This window comes from Pinus tabuliformis, chromosome 1_2 (assembly GCF_031772625.1).
Source record: "Pinus tabuliformis cultivar Carrire ecotype Pingquan chromosome 1_2, CPIR1, whole genome shotgun sequence".
NCBI lineage: Eukaryota > Viridiplantae > Streptophyta > Pinopsida > Pinales > Pinaceae > Pinus > Pinus tabuliformis.
In genome coordinates, this window is record NC_142298.1 from 984655144 (window position 1) to 984669771 (window position 14628).

The following is a 14628-nucleotide window of genomic DNA, read 5'->3' on the forward strand; positions in this document are numbered from 1 at the left end:
GGGTTATGTATGAGTCCAAGAAGAGAGCTGTAATACAACATGTGCAAAAAATGCATGGCAGCACTAGGGTGAATGTGCTCTATGAAATGTTGGTATAAAGGGCGGTGGTTTAAGGATGACCACCAACACTGGAACGCTTAGTGCAGTTCCCGGAACTCTTCCAAAACTGGCAAGAAACTGAAGTTTTCTGCTAGAGGAAGTGATCCTATTGTTTTAAAGAGGGAAACCTTCAACCATAAAAGGGAGGTCTCACCCCGCATAAAAGGTAAAACTTCAACCTGAAAAGGGAAGTCTCAACCTGTGATGGTTTAAGGATAACCAACAACTCTGGAATGCTTAATGCAATTCTTGGAACTCTTCCAAAGCTGGCAAGAAGCTGGTGTCTTCTGCTAGAGGAACTGTTCTCAATTTTGTTCCTGGAATTCTTCCAAAACTGGCAAGAAGCTGAAGTCTTCTGCTAGAGGAAGTGTCCCAGATTGCCAACTGAAGGCATGTTCAGGGGCATATTTGTCTCTGGCTACAACTCTGAAACTGGTGTGGCAGGTTGTGGCTCAGGCTCGCCTGATGTGACTTTGAAGCTTGTAGATGACCATCATTTCCCCCCCTGTCAGATACAAGGTGAGATGATGGAGGAAACTCGACTGCAAGACTGTTCAATATTCTGGAACAAGTTCTGACATGTGTTTGGAATATCTTCTTGGCTGTTGATGCCCATTGCCAAGAAGCGATCCATCCAAGATGAATCTTTGTTCTTGCAGGACGTTTGTTTCTGAAGCATCTGTGTGAAGAATGGCTAGTTTTATGACAGTGCTTACATGGATGAAGATCAAAACAGTGATCTTTCAAATGGCCAACTCGGTCACAGTGTTGGCATTTCACGATCTGTTGTTTTTGTTGTTGTTGTTGCTGTGGAAGAGGTGCAGAATCTGGAACAGCTGAAGATGAACTGTCATGAGAAGGAGGTGAACTGTCATGAATGAATCCAGCACTCTGAAACTGAATGGGCTTGGCATAGTCTAGAATATGAAAGGACAAGTCCTTGTCATATCCAAGACCAGTTCTGTGCTTGTTGTGGACAAGTTGTTCCCAAGGTCTGATGATGGGCTTGGGAAGTGCAGACTGAGTTTCTGCATCTGCATGTACAGCTGCTGCTTTATTGGGCATTGGATCTGAATGAACTGTACCATTATTAACATGCTGCTGATGGGTTGTTGTCTCAATGTTCTGAACAAAAACAGGTTCAGAATGGTGTCTATTTTGATGTAGCTCTTCTTGCTGTAGCTGTGATTCAAGCTGCAAAAAATCGATCTTTTCCTGTGCATCATGCAGGCAGGTATGAATGTCACAAAGAGTGTCTTTGCTAACATTTACCTTCCCACCAATAGTTGAGTGTATTAGTGTATTCAGTAACTCTAATACATCATCAAATCTAGCCATTGTCTCAATAAAGAAATGAACACTCAGCAAGTCTAGACAAACCCTAGCTATTGAAGATTTCAAAAATTAAGAATATCAGTTTGAAAAATACATTGTTCAATACCAGTCTTTCAGAGATTCTGTTCTTTAAATTCTGTAGAAATTTCACATCTGACTAGACTTTGTAGCTGATTCCTTCAAACTTTATAAAACTTGCCTCTATATCCCTTCTGGAAGCTCAGGAATGCAAAAAGAATAAAAAATCCGCGAATACCAGCAATGGAGACACGGCTCAAACTCCACGAATATACACAAGGGTAGCTCGACCTCTTCCTTCAATAATAAATCCAAGAATCTCAACCTCTTTTTTATTGGAAATGACCCCAATGATGTAAGAAACTTCAGCAGGGCTTTATTATGTATTCTGCCCTCAAAATGCAGAGATTCCAGCTAGGAATTTAGCCAATCACTAACAGATTTGTGTCCAGCAAGAATGAGAGGCTCAAAGTCCTTCCAACATAGATACAATAGATATGTTTTACCCTTAAAATGCTCAGGTATACCAAGATACGCTTTGTATGGATGCACAACTAAATGACTTCTTCCTTCTTTGAAATTCAAACTTCAACTACAGGAATGGATTACATATACCTCTGATATATCAACTCTAATAATAACAGAGATCTGAAGTAGAATATACCAGCAAATGTTAGGAAGAACAGTGGCTGTAGATAAGTGTTATAACATCAAAGAAGCTCTATCATTACAGAGAAAACACCACAGTGATAATATATGCAACGTATTCAGCTCCAAGACGGGGAAATAAATATGGAGTGTCTTCAATATATTCACAGCCACACATCCAATGAGATGAGGAAGTTTGAGACCCTCTATAGCAGAGGTACATCACCAAAAATCACTTCCAATAGTCTATACTCATTAAGATTTCAAGCACAGGTACAGTGATATGCTGCTCAACTGAAACAACCACAGAAAATACAAGTTTGTAGCCTTGGGACTAGATCATTCTTTATGGAAGTCGCTGTAGAAAATACAAAGTTGCCTATGCAGGTCACGAACCAACTTTAGAAAGATTGCTTTAGGCCTGGAACCAATTGTCTTCTCAAATTAAAGCCACAGGACTGAAACAAAGTTTCTAAAAATGAGCAGGCAAGAACTCCTCGACTTCAATCACCAAAATCATTTAACCAATTCAACTTGGCATCTCTAAAAGAGTCTGCTACAGCAAAGATAATATGGACTTGTGCAAAATACAAAGCATTCGACTTTCCAACAGTAATTTATCAACCACCAAAGTATGCACTCGGCCTTTCTAATGGAGGAAATATATATCTTGCCAAAAATGTGGTGCGGTGAACAGTGTATGAATTTCAAAACCCAAACACGAGTCAGTTGATGGTTTCGGGCTCAATATATGTCTCAACAATATTTGTCCCAATATTTTTAAAGAAGAAACTTCACGGGCTCTAAGAACATTTAGCGGTATTTAACAAACAATTTGTCTATTCCATCTTACTGGTGAATACCTGTGAGAACTAAATTAGAAAAGACTCTCTCCATCCCTGGTGACAAATTCCTTTGAGCACTGCACCTACAATATATCATAGACTCCTCCCTTAACGCACGGAAAAAAACACCGCGTTAGATCATAAACTGCGTGCTGGTGGAAGATGGAACAATAAACTAAAGAACCATCACATTTAACCACATCACAGGTGAAGGCATCTGCGTGACATTATATGGCTCGATAATGAGAAACCCTTTTTGGTCTTGTTGGCACTACTCCAGCAATTGCAAATAACCAGAGAATAACAACCGTCAGTATCTTGTTTCTGAAATGGATCACTGAAACCGAGAAAATGGATCTCGTAAATAAGACCGAGACCCATGTCTAGACTCTAAATCATTTAGAGAGACCTTCAATCAACCTTGCAGCAACTGTAAAATATCAATGCGAAAATCCCCAACCCTGGCCGCGATTCTAGAAAATGCGACAGAGGGATTTCAATTCCAGTGCTCGTGCAACACACAATGAAGAAGTAAGTGGGTGGTGGAAAGTGCAAGAGTTGACGATTGAAACCCTCGAAGCACAAACCTCGAACGCTATAGCACGACAACCATGTAGTGGAATCAAACAAAGAGCAAGAAGAGAGTCACTGTCTTATATTTCAACTGTGAAAGAAGCAGGAATAGGAAATGGTAGAGACAGAACAGAGTTCTGTGCCCGAATTTCACAATCGAAAAATTAATCGACAAACTGGAACTATTACGCAGCGACGAGCCATTGGCTAGACGTTTGGATAGTTGTAAGGCCACGATCAATCCACTCTCATGTCAACATTACCCACTTATGGAAGATGAAAAATCCAATATTGCTGAGTCGGTCTCACGTTTAAAGATCTTCCTAATTGATGGCCAAGTGTCGCGTGAACCAGCATCAAGGATGTGCAGATGCAACAAAACAGCGTTCAATGCATGGCACAGTGCTTCCAGAATCTTACTACAGTCTAGATGGTCAAATTGCAGGTTGTCTAGCTGATCTCAAGGGCATTCTACTCAGCGATTCAGAGGATTCTCCAGGCTAGCGCTAAAAATACCATGGACAGCGTTTCTTTTATGAACCGTTTATGAACAGTCAGGAGCCAGAGAGCGCAGGTAATGGCAGACACTAAAAAATTATGCAGAATTTATGTGACTGACAAACAGCATTCAAAAATTATGAAATGTATGGATTCTAAACGTATTCAGATGAATAGGGCGTAGGTCTTATAAATAGAATACGACAGAATGCAGGTAATGTCAGACATAGAATCTTAAAATAGCCAGAGACCTGCGGATTTCAGAGGTCAGGAATGTCGGGATGGCAGAGCCAGCGCGCCAGGGCTTTTAATGCACACATTGTTGTATTCATTCAAACGCACCGAAAATTGTACATATGCCAGCACAAATATATATAACGAATTCAACACCAGCACATAAATTAATCAACCAACAATATCACCAAGAGTTCACGACCCACATAACATTAATGGTCAATGCATAGGTCAGGTGAGAGAAACACAACAAAAGGCCACAAGCAAACAGTGACTCAAATATGAGCAGGGCCAGAATTCGCCTGCTCTGATACCATGTTAAACATACATGGGAAACATAGAATAGGAAAGATAAATCATGTGAGTTCATTTTTTTATTAACATCAGATATACATTTATAGTACAATGTGTGACTCTTGGGTTTCAGATCCCAAGGTCTCTTGGACTGCTTTGGTCTATTCGGCTTCCACACTAACCCATTGAGGATTAGGTGTCCAACAATAATTATTACGTAGATGGTTGGAATTTAACCTTCACAAAATATAATGTTGGTTTTAATCATAAACCGAAAGTTAAGATTTATCTTAAAAGTAGTTAAGATATTTCTATCATTTTAATGAAATTGATTAATCAAGAAAATAACATGCCAACATGTGTATGGATTTTTCGGCATGTGTTATTATTAAATGGTCGTATTGGCCGAAGGTATTGTAAAAAAGGACATTTACAAGTTAAGAATCTCCATGCTAAAGGGAGAGAATCTCCATGGTTGAAAATCATGTACATGCTTTTTCTAATGTATATATGTTTAACTCATATATAAACTAGGAATTTCACCACATGTTCCAAAGGAAACACCATAAGGCAGAAGCATAGGAAAGAGTAGCGTAGGAGAAAGAAGATGTTGCATAGAAGGAGCCATTGTGAAGGAATGAGAGGAAAATTATGCTTCGATGGAACCAGGTCATGGAGGTTTCAAAGATATTGATGATAAGAGTGATCAACAGGTAAACACTCCAAAAATGCTAGGAAGATGCATGAAACACACACTTCTAAGGGATGAACCCTCCTGTATCACCAAGTTGTCATAAATACATATATATATGTAACCAACATAATATGTTCACATATATAAAAAAAAAATGTTATCGATATTGAATTAGAAAATTAGGGGTGAAAATCCTTTGGTGATTGATATCAGATGGAAAAGCCTCATGGAAATTGATTGTTCACAAAAAATACCTCCATTTAACTTCGCTGCACAGTGTAGACAAGAAGCTTCATGATATAAAAGCTTCAGCAATTTGGAAACACTACACTAATCGCTTTTGTGACACAGCTTAAAATGGTCAAACATTTTTAGTTCACCAACTAATCCTCTTCAAATTTAGACCTTGTACTTCTCATCCACTCAACAAATGGCTTAACATTTTTCCATATTGAAGAGTTATTTCCGTGGGAACCCAAAGTATGGTTATCATTGATCTAGATTTAAACAGGAATGCAGCAAATTACAGAGATAACCATAAACACAGAGATGTAGCGCAAATAATACTTCAGTTCATTAATGTAAAATACTGAAATATGCTTACAAACAGAATTGGAAATAAACCAGCTAGGGCGATGGTAGCTTATCTTTGAGAAGAGATGTGGCAGCTACCTGAAATATGTTACAATGAAGCTCGAAGGCCTATTTATTGTTGAGGAACAATGGAAAACCCTTAACATCCCAAAACCTAACCCTAGAAGATGAAATGCCAAACTGTGGGCTCTGTTTGGGTAAATTGGTACATCAACTTCACACGGTCGTAACTTTGGCATACGATCTCCATTTGACGCGCACAATATCTCGTTAGAAAGATCTATTCGAGAACTACAACTTTAGGAAGAGCAACATCGGTTCTTGGACCCACGTTGCTCCCAGTTTTCCCAAAAAACATCGTTTAGGGCCTCAAAACGGCTCTAGAAGTTCAGGACCCGAAAAACTGCTAAAAATAGTAAACTGGGCTACAATTAAGGAAACTGAAAAGCTGAAAGAAACAATGGTGGGGGTCCAACTGGACTTGGTAGGTGGCCACAAATATCTACCCAGATCATTCCTCCCCCCTTAGGAAGCAATGGTCCCCATTGCGTTGAGTTCCTCCATGAGATGAAACTTCTGTTGAACTTGGTCCCTGGTGAGCCACTTGCCCTCATGAAGGAGTTGGCCTGGTTTGAAAACTTGATAAAATTGGATATTCTGCTGGCAAGTGTGCTTGATCTGTGTGTCCATGATCTGATCAGTTGCAGCTTTTTCCATGCAATCTGGATTTAACTCTGTGGGTGTGCGTTGTTCTGCAATGTTGGATGTGTCTAGTAATGGTGGAAAGTATGGCCAAAGGTAGTCCACATTAAACATTGGGTCCAGGCCAAGGAATGGGGGAATGTTGAGCTCAAATTCATGGTATCCCACAGCCTTGGTAATGGTGTAAGGGCCATATCGGAGTGGTCTGATTTTCCGATAGGCTCCAGTAAGGCGTTCCTTTTGCAAATGCAACCAGACTTTGTCGCTCACCTGAAAGTTGTATGGCACCCGATGTTGATCATGTCGCTGCTTGTACTTGGAATTTTCTTTCTTCGGAATGTCATGGACCTGCTGGTGAATATGTTGGATGTGCTCAATGAACCTGTTTGCCTTATCTGTTTCGGACTGGACATGAGCCGAATCTGCGTGAGTAGCTACAAATGGCATGGCCACATCAATGGGACATAGTGGTTGGAATCCCAAGGCCACCTGAAAAGGGTTGTGGCCAGTCGAGCTGTGGAGAGCCCGATTGTAGCTGTGCTGAATATAGGGGAGGCTCTCGTCCCGTGTGCGTGGATGCTTTGAGTTGTACATGCACAGAATCTATACGATCATCCTGTTGACAACCTCTATCTGGCCATCAGTTTGAGGACGGAGGGCTATGGACTTAGTGAGTTTGGTGTCAAGCATCGACCAGAGACTGGACCAAAATGTACTGAGGAACCTTTTGTCCCGATCTAAGATGATAGACTGTGGGATCCCAAAGTGTACCCACACTCGTTCAAAGAAGAGTTTAGCAGTGGCTTCTGTTGTCATATTCTTCTTGCAGGCAGCCAGAATGGCCATCTTCGAGAACCTGTCGACGACCACAAAAACATAGTCGTTTCCATGCTTAGTGGAAGGAAGGCCTGACATGTAATCCGTGGAGATGGATTCCCAAGGTCGACTAGGGGTAGGTAGCGGGGTATAGAGGCCTTGCTTCTTGATGGTCGGTTTGGCAATGGCGCAGGAAGTGCATGATCTGATGTACTTCCCGACATCCTGTCGAAGGTTCGGCCAATAGAAATAATTTTGCAGTACTGCCACCGTTTTCTCGACCTCGAAATGTCCAGTAGCCCGACTGTAGTGTGCTTCCCAAATAATCTTGGCACGCTCGCTTGAAGGAACACAAAGGTGACCCAGGTGGCATAACAGGGCATCCTCGAGGTGAAAATCTGGAACATGCTAACCCTCCAAGAGTGTCTAGTCTATGTGGCCGAATTCTAGGTCACTTTTGTAGATAAGTGGCCAATCAGAAGTCTCGTGGCCACAAGAGTTGAGCACAGTGGTTAACTCCATGATCGGTGGTCGAATGAGGAAATCTACAACATTATTGGTGCTACCCTTCTTATCCTTGATATTCAAATTGAACTGTTACAGGTATGTGGACCACTTCTGATGGCGATCATTCTGTAATTTCCCTTGGGTCTGTATGAACTGCAGGGGTTAGTGGTCTGTGTGGATGACTGTTTCCTTCCCCAAAATGTAATGCTTCCATTGTCGGCAGGCCCGCACAATGGAATACATCTCTTTGTCATAAGTGGGATACTTCCGGACTGTGTCTGAAAGTGTCTCACTGTGATATGCCACTAGATGCCCATGTTGAGTGAGGACTGCCTGAATAGCATAGTCAGAGGCATCTGTCTCGACCTCAAATGGTTGTTTCAAGTCTGGTAATGTGAGCACTAGTGCCATGCAGAGGCGATATTTCAACTCTGTGAATGCCTTCTGTTGAGATTCAGACCAAAAGAATTTTTCTTTCGCTCCTCCCTTGGTGACTTGACTCAAGGGCCAAGTGATATGAGAAAATCCCAACATGAACCTGCGGTAGAATTTGGCAAGACCTAGAAAACTGTGGAGCTCTGTCAGAGTGGTTGGAGATGACCAATCTCAAATGACTTGGATGTTTGATGGATCCACATGTACCCCTTGTTCATCAATAATGTATCCCAGATACTGAACCTGGGTCATGCCAAAAGTGCATTTCTCCAAATTGGCACATAACTTGTGTTGCTGCAGCGTTTGGAGAACCTGTCAGATGTGGTGGAGGTGCTCTTCCCAACTCTGGCTGAAGATCAGGATGTCATCCAAGTATACCACTACAAATGAGTTGGTGAATGGCCACAAGATGTCATCCATTAGCCTCATGAAGGTTGCAGGAGAATTCGTCAATCCGAAAGGCATAACCAACCATTCGAAAAGGCCCGCCCTGGCTTTGAAGGCAGTCTTCCACACATCAGAGGGTTCGATTGGTACCTGGTGATATCCTAACTTCAAATCGATCTTGCTGAAATATTTTGCCCCCTTCAGTTGGTCCAAGAGGTCATCAATCCGTGGGATCATGTACCTATTACAGACAATGATCTTGTTCAGCGTCCGATAGTCAATTCAGAGTCTCCAAGTCCCATCCTTCTTCTGTACCAACACGATCAGGCTCCCACAGGGCAATGAACTTGGATGGATGTGACCTTTCTATATCAGCTCTTGAATCCGCCTCTTGATTTCATCATTCTCCAGAATAGAGTGCCAATAGATTGGTCCATTGGGTAGCGACGCACTTGGGGTTAGATCGATGGAGTGCTTGACCTGACAGTGCAGAGGAAACCTTGCGAGGGAGGTGAAGATATCCTCATACTCCTCCACGACCTTGTCCATCTATAGTTGTCGTGCGGAGGGACCTTGTCTGGAGGTCACGCCCACCATCTTCTTCTTTCCTTCTGGGCGTATCATTAGCAAAACAAATTTCCCGGTTTTGGAAATCAGCTTACTGCATTGATTTGCAGTTTTCAAAGAGATGGCGGTAGGTGGTGCTACCTCTGGTATCCTGTACAACTTATTTCCCAAAGTAAAAATAACAGCATGGGGCCTTGATTCATACATAGTATGTCACTTCCACAAGTAAGGTTGTCCTAATAATACATCACAAACATTAAGGGGAGCAATGTCAGACAATACCTCATTCATGAAGGGCTTGATGTTGTATGGAAGGCGACACTGCTAGCTCACGCGAAGATCCTGTCCTTGGTGAAGCCACCCGATGGTGTACGGTTGTGGATGTGTTGTAGTTGGTAAGCCTAGCCACTTCATGACCTTTACCAAAATCAGGTTCTTTTGGCTCTCACTGTCGATAGTGAACTGTAGTGGGGAGCTCTTTACCCACATCTGGGAGTGGAAGAGACGCTCCTCCTCCTCCTCTGGATCTTCGTGGTGGCAATGGTGGCATTGGGCTCTCCATCGATAATATGCTTCCCTTTGTCATTCCCCTTGTTGGGTTCTGACTTAGAGTTGGAAAATGCATCTGATTCTGAAACCTTTAGCTCGGCCACCAGTGAATGTTTGGTCCGTGACTCACTTGTGTTGTGAGTGGAGCTCTTATGGAACTCACACCACTTTCCTGTGTCCTTTTTCAGCTTCATGGCACTTTTCTTTGCTTGTAGCTTTGGCGGGTTGTCTTGGGCCGCGCTGCCTTGGCTTTGTCCTTTGTTCTGCAGTTTTGGGGTACCTTTCCCTTGCTTTGGATTCGCAGATCCAAAGTCTTACTTCTTCTGTTTAAACTTTTGCTCGACCTTGACGACATATCGGTATGCTGTGCCGAGTGAGGGCATGTTTAGGAATTCTATTTCTTCCTGGACGTACTTGTGCAGGCAGCCATGGTATTTGAGTATCAAATGCTGCTCTGAATTCTTGATACCCAACTTTGTGCGAAGGGTATGGAAAATATTGGTGAACTCCAGCACATCTTGGTCCCTTCCCTGCCGCATCATGGTCCACTTTATGTATTGATCCTCATAGCTTCCAACAGGGTAGTACTACCCCTTGATGGCATCTCGGAATGAATCCCAAGTGGGTGCGGCTGAAAACAGTGAGCATGTACTCTCATCCTTCTGCTCATAGTAGGTTTCCCACTAGTCCCTAACGTGGGGGGCTGCTTTGAGAAGAGCGAAAATAATCTTTTCTCAACTGGAAAAATCATGAATAGAAAAATAACCCTCTATTAGATTTAACCATTTATCGACGGCATCTGTGTCTATCTGACCCTCGAATATGGGGATTTCAAAATTAACTTGTACCTTAAATGGTGTGGCATTTCCAGAGTAGCTGTTGGAAGCCGATGCGTCGCCCCTGGGTAGCCGCTGAAGGATCTGGGCAAAGTTGTCCATCATCGCGTTCCTTTGTCGCTCGACGGCTTCTTCGAGCAAGATTTTGATCGGATCTCCTACCGCCCGGTCTTTCTTTTCATCCGCCATGGGAGGCCATCAGGATTTGCGAGGTTGGTCTTGCAAAGGTTCGACCAGTTCAATCCCTAACTCCTTATCTCCTGACCTCGTTGGGGACATGCAAAGAAAAACATAAAAAAAGCAGACCACTCTGATACCACTGATCTAGATTTAAACAAGAAAGCAAAAAATTACAGAGATAACCATAAACATAGAGATGCAGCGGAAATAATACTTCATTTCATTAATGAAAAATACTGAAATATGCTTACAAACAGAATTGGAAATAAACCAGCTAGGGCGATGGTAGCTTATCTCTGAGAAGAGATGTGTTGGCTACATGCCTTTGAACTGTGTTACAATGAAGCTCGAAGGCCTATTTATTGTTGAGAAACAATGGAAAACCCTTAACATACCAAAACCTAACCCTAAAAGATGAAACACCAAATTGTGGGCCCCATTTAGGTAAATTGGTACATCAACTTCCCGGGGTCGTAACTTTGGCATACGATCTCCATTTGATGCGTACAGTTTCTCGTTAGAAAGATCTATCCAAGAACTACAACTTTGGGAAGAGTAACATCAGTCCATGGACCCATGTTGCTCCAAGTTTTCCCAAAAAACATTGTTTAGGGCATTAAAACGGCTCTGGAAGTTCAGGACCCGAAAAAATGCTAAAAATAGTAAACTGGACTACAAGTAAGGAAACTGAAAAGCTGAAAGAAACAATGGTGGGAGTCCAAGTAGACTTGGTAGGTGGCCACCAATATCCACTTGGATCAATCATACCATTAGAAAATAACTTTTTCTAATATGTCATCGTTATATAAAACTTTCATAACTAAAGAAACTTCCTTGATTGCATTTTCACTAGCATGCTTGTAAAAAGCATCAATTGCATTCAACAACAGCAACTAGGAATCTTCATTATGAAGAGCTTTGGACAAGTAAATATTTCTCTTTGCAACCTCCTTGGAAAATCCTTTGCCAACACCTTTTTACTTCCCTCAAACAATGCAATCATCACTTCTTGAGGAGAATCACTGAGAGATTGTATGTACTCTGCCAACTGATTAGGAGACTTTCTCCTTTGAAGAAAATCATTAAAATGAACAAGAAGCTTAGCATGAATGCTTAGCCCTTTAACTGTCTTGACGTTTTTCTCATCAACATCACTATCTTCATCCTGATCATCACTCTCTGGCATAATTTCTCTTGATTTCTTACCATTCTCAGTAGTAGTCTTGCTTTCTAGCTCAACCATTGTGTTCTTTGAAACGATCTTCCCTACAACCTTCATATCAATGCATTTCTTTGTACCTTTTTCAGGTATAATTAACACGACCATTTCACTTGTAGTAAGAGTCAATTTCCCCTTGATCCTTTGAGTGGTCTCAATAGAGGTGTCAGTATGCCATTCTACTTCATCATCATCTTCCTCATCACGGTCGTCGTGGCTCCCTCGAGGAAATTGATCATCGTCATAAAAATATTTCTTCTACACTACTCTTTCCTCTCTGGATTTCTTACCATTCTCAGTAGCAGGATTGCTCTTAGGCTCAACCATTGTGTTCTTTGAAACAATCTTCCCTACAACCTTCATATCAGTACATTGCTTTGTACCATTTTCAGGTATAATTAACATGACCATTTCACTGGTAGTAAGAGTTAGTTTCTCCTTGATCCTTTGAGTAGCCTAAATAGATGTGTCAGTCTACCATTCCACTCCATCATCATCTTCCTCATCATTGTCGTCCTGGATCCCTTGAGGAGATTGATCATCTTCATCAAAATATTTCTTCTACGCTAATCTTTCCTCTGTGGATTTCTTACCATTCGCAGTAGCAGGCTTGCTCTTAGGCTCAACCATTGTTTTCTTTGAAACGATCTTCCGTACAACCTTCATATTAGCACGTTGCTTTGTACCTTTTTCATGTATAATTAACATGACCATTTCACTGGTAGTAAGAGTCAGTTGCTCCTTGATCCTCTGAGTAGCCTCAATAGAGGTGTCAGTCTGCCATTCCACTCCATCATCATCTTCCTCATCATGGTCATCATGTCTCCCTCGAGGATATTGATTATCCTCATCAAATTATTTCTTCTACGCTACTTTTTCCGATGTTGATTTCTTACCATTCTCAGTAGTAGCCTTGCTTTCAGGCTCAACCATTGTGTTCTTTGAAACAATCTTCCTTACAACCTTCATATCAATACGTTGCTTTGTACCTTTTTCAGGTATAATTAACATGACCATTTCACTGGTAGTAAGAGTCAGTTGCTCCTTGAACCTCTTAGTAGCTTCAATAGAAGTGTCAGTCTGCCATTCCACTCCATCATCATCTTCCTCATCATGGTCCTCCTGACTCCCTCGAGGATATTGATCATCCTCATCAAAATATTTCTTTTATGCTACTCCTTCCTCTATGGACTTCTTACCATTCTTCATAGCAGGCTTTCTCTTAGGCTCAACCATTGTGTTCTTTAAAACGATATTCCCTACAACCTTCATATCAGTACGTTGCTTTGTACCATTTTTAGGTGTAATTAACATGACCATTTCACTGGTAGTAAGAGTGAGTTGCTCATTGATCCTCTGAGTGGCCTCAATAGAGGTGTGAGTCAGCCATTCCACTTCATCATCATCTTGCTCATCATGGTCGTCATGGCTCCCTCGAGGAGATTCATCATCCTCATACAAATATTTCTTCTACGCTACTCTTTCCTATGCTACTGACTTACGACATTTACTTTGTACCATTTGGTGAAATTACTAGTCATACAATTTATAGATGTAGTTGTTAATGTATAAAAATAATTATGTGTATTTTTGTTTTTAACAAAAGTATGAAAAATTCTAATCGACTTTGTTGTGAAGTACTAAGTAAATCATGATATTTAATGTTCAAATCCTTATGGGTCAAACAAAAAAATTCATAAATATGAAAAATATGATATTTCTTTAGTGAGAATAAAGTAAAGGAATAATAATATTCTTGTTAAAGTTCCAAGTTTGAAATCATCTAGTTACACATTCAACCATATTAAAGACTGTGAACTTAAAAATAAAATAAATAAAAAAACACTATAAATTTATTATTGTGGCCCAGGTAAAATACAATCCCAACATTGTAAATTCATTGTTTCATTCTAACAAGATCAAAATGGACACATTCCCATTTGAAAACACTCATTATACTATTTCATAAATGAATTCACTTTGTGCACGTTTTTCATTCATCTAGATCTAAAGTGCCTCCTTTAAAATATTATTTCCAAAGTAATCATACATTCTACTCAAATAAATTCATAAATAAAACATAAATAAGATAATATTTTAACCCCATAGAAAGATAGGAAACCAAAATCCCTCCAACACCAAACCTTCTTCAAATATCTCCAGAGGCAAGCACCCAAGACGATTAAGTGGTGTCACTGAAGAGAATAGTGTACTATTTCCAAATTGTTGATGTTGCTTTTATATCTTGAAGTTGTCTCAAGATTTTCCATTTTTGCGTCATATAAAAAAAAATCCCATGTCTACAAAATAGTTACTACTAATTGCTAAGCTATTTTGGTGTGTTCTTTCACCTAAACTATTATTGGTTCATTTTTACCCCAGATCTGGGAGCATAAATTCACAATAAGTAGTAAATATTTATATAAACATAAATACTAAAACCAAAACAATTTTATTTCATGTGAAACAAAATACCGATTCTTGTTGCTATATATAAAATATAAAATACAATAAAAATAATTTATCCCTTATAACCTATTTAAAACACATGTGAGCAAGGTTTATTGATATAACATATCTTAAAAAATAAACCATAAC

The 14628-nt window shown here is 40.6% G+C and overlaps 1 pseudogene; it reads right to left on the reverse strand.

Annotated features, from left to right (window-relative positions):
• Nucleotides 1–5621: 5621 nt before the first annotated feature.
• Nucleotides 5622–13047, reverse strand: LOC149209323 (putative eukaryotic translation initiation factor 5-2; annotated as a pseudogene).
• Nucleotides 13048–14628: the final 1581 nt, after the last annotated feature.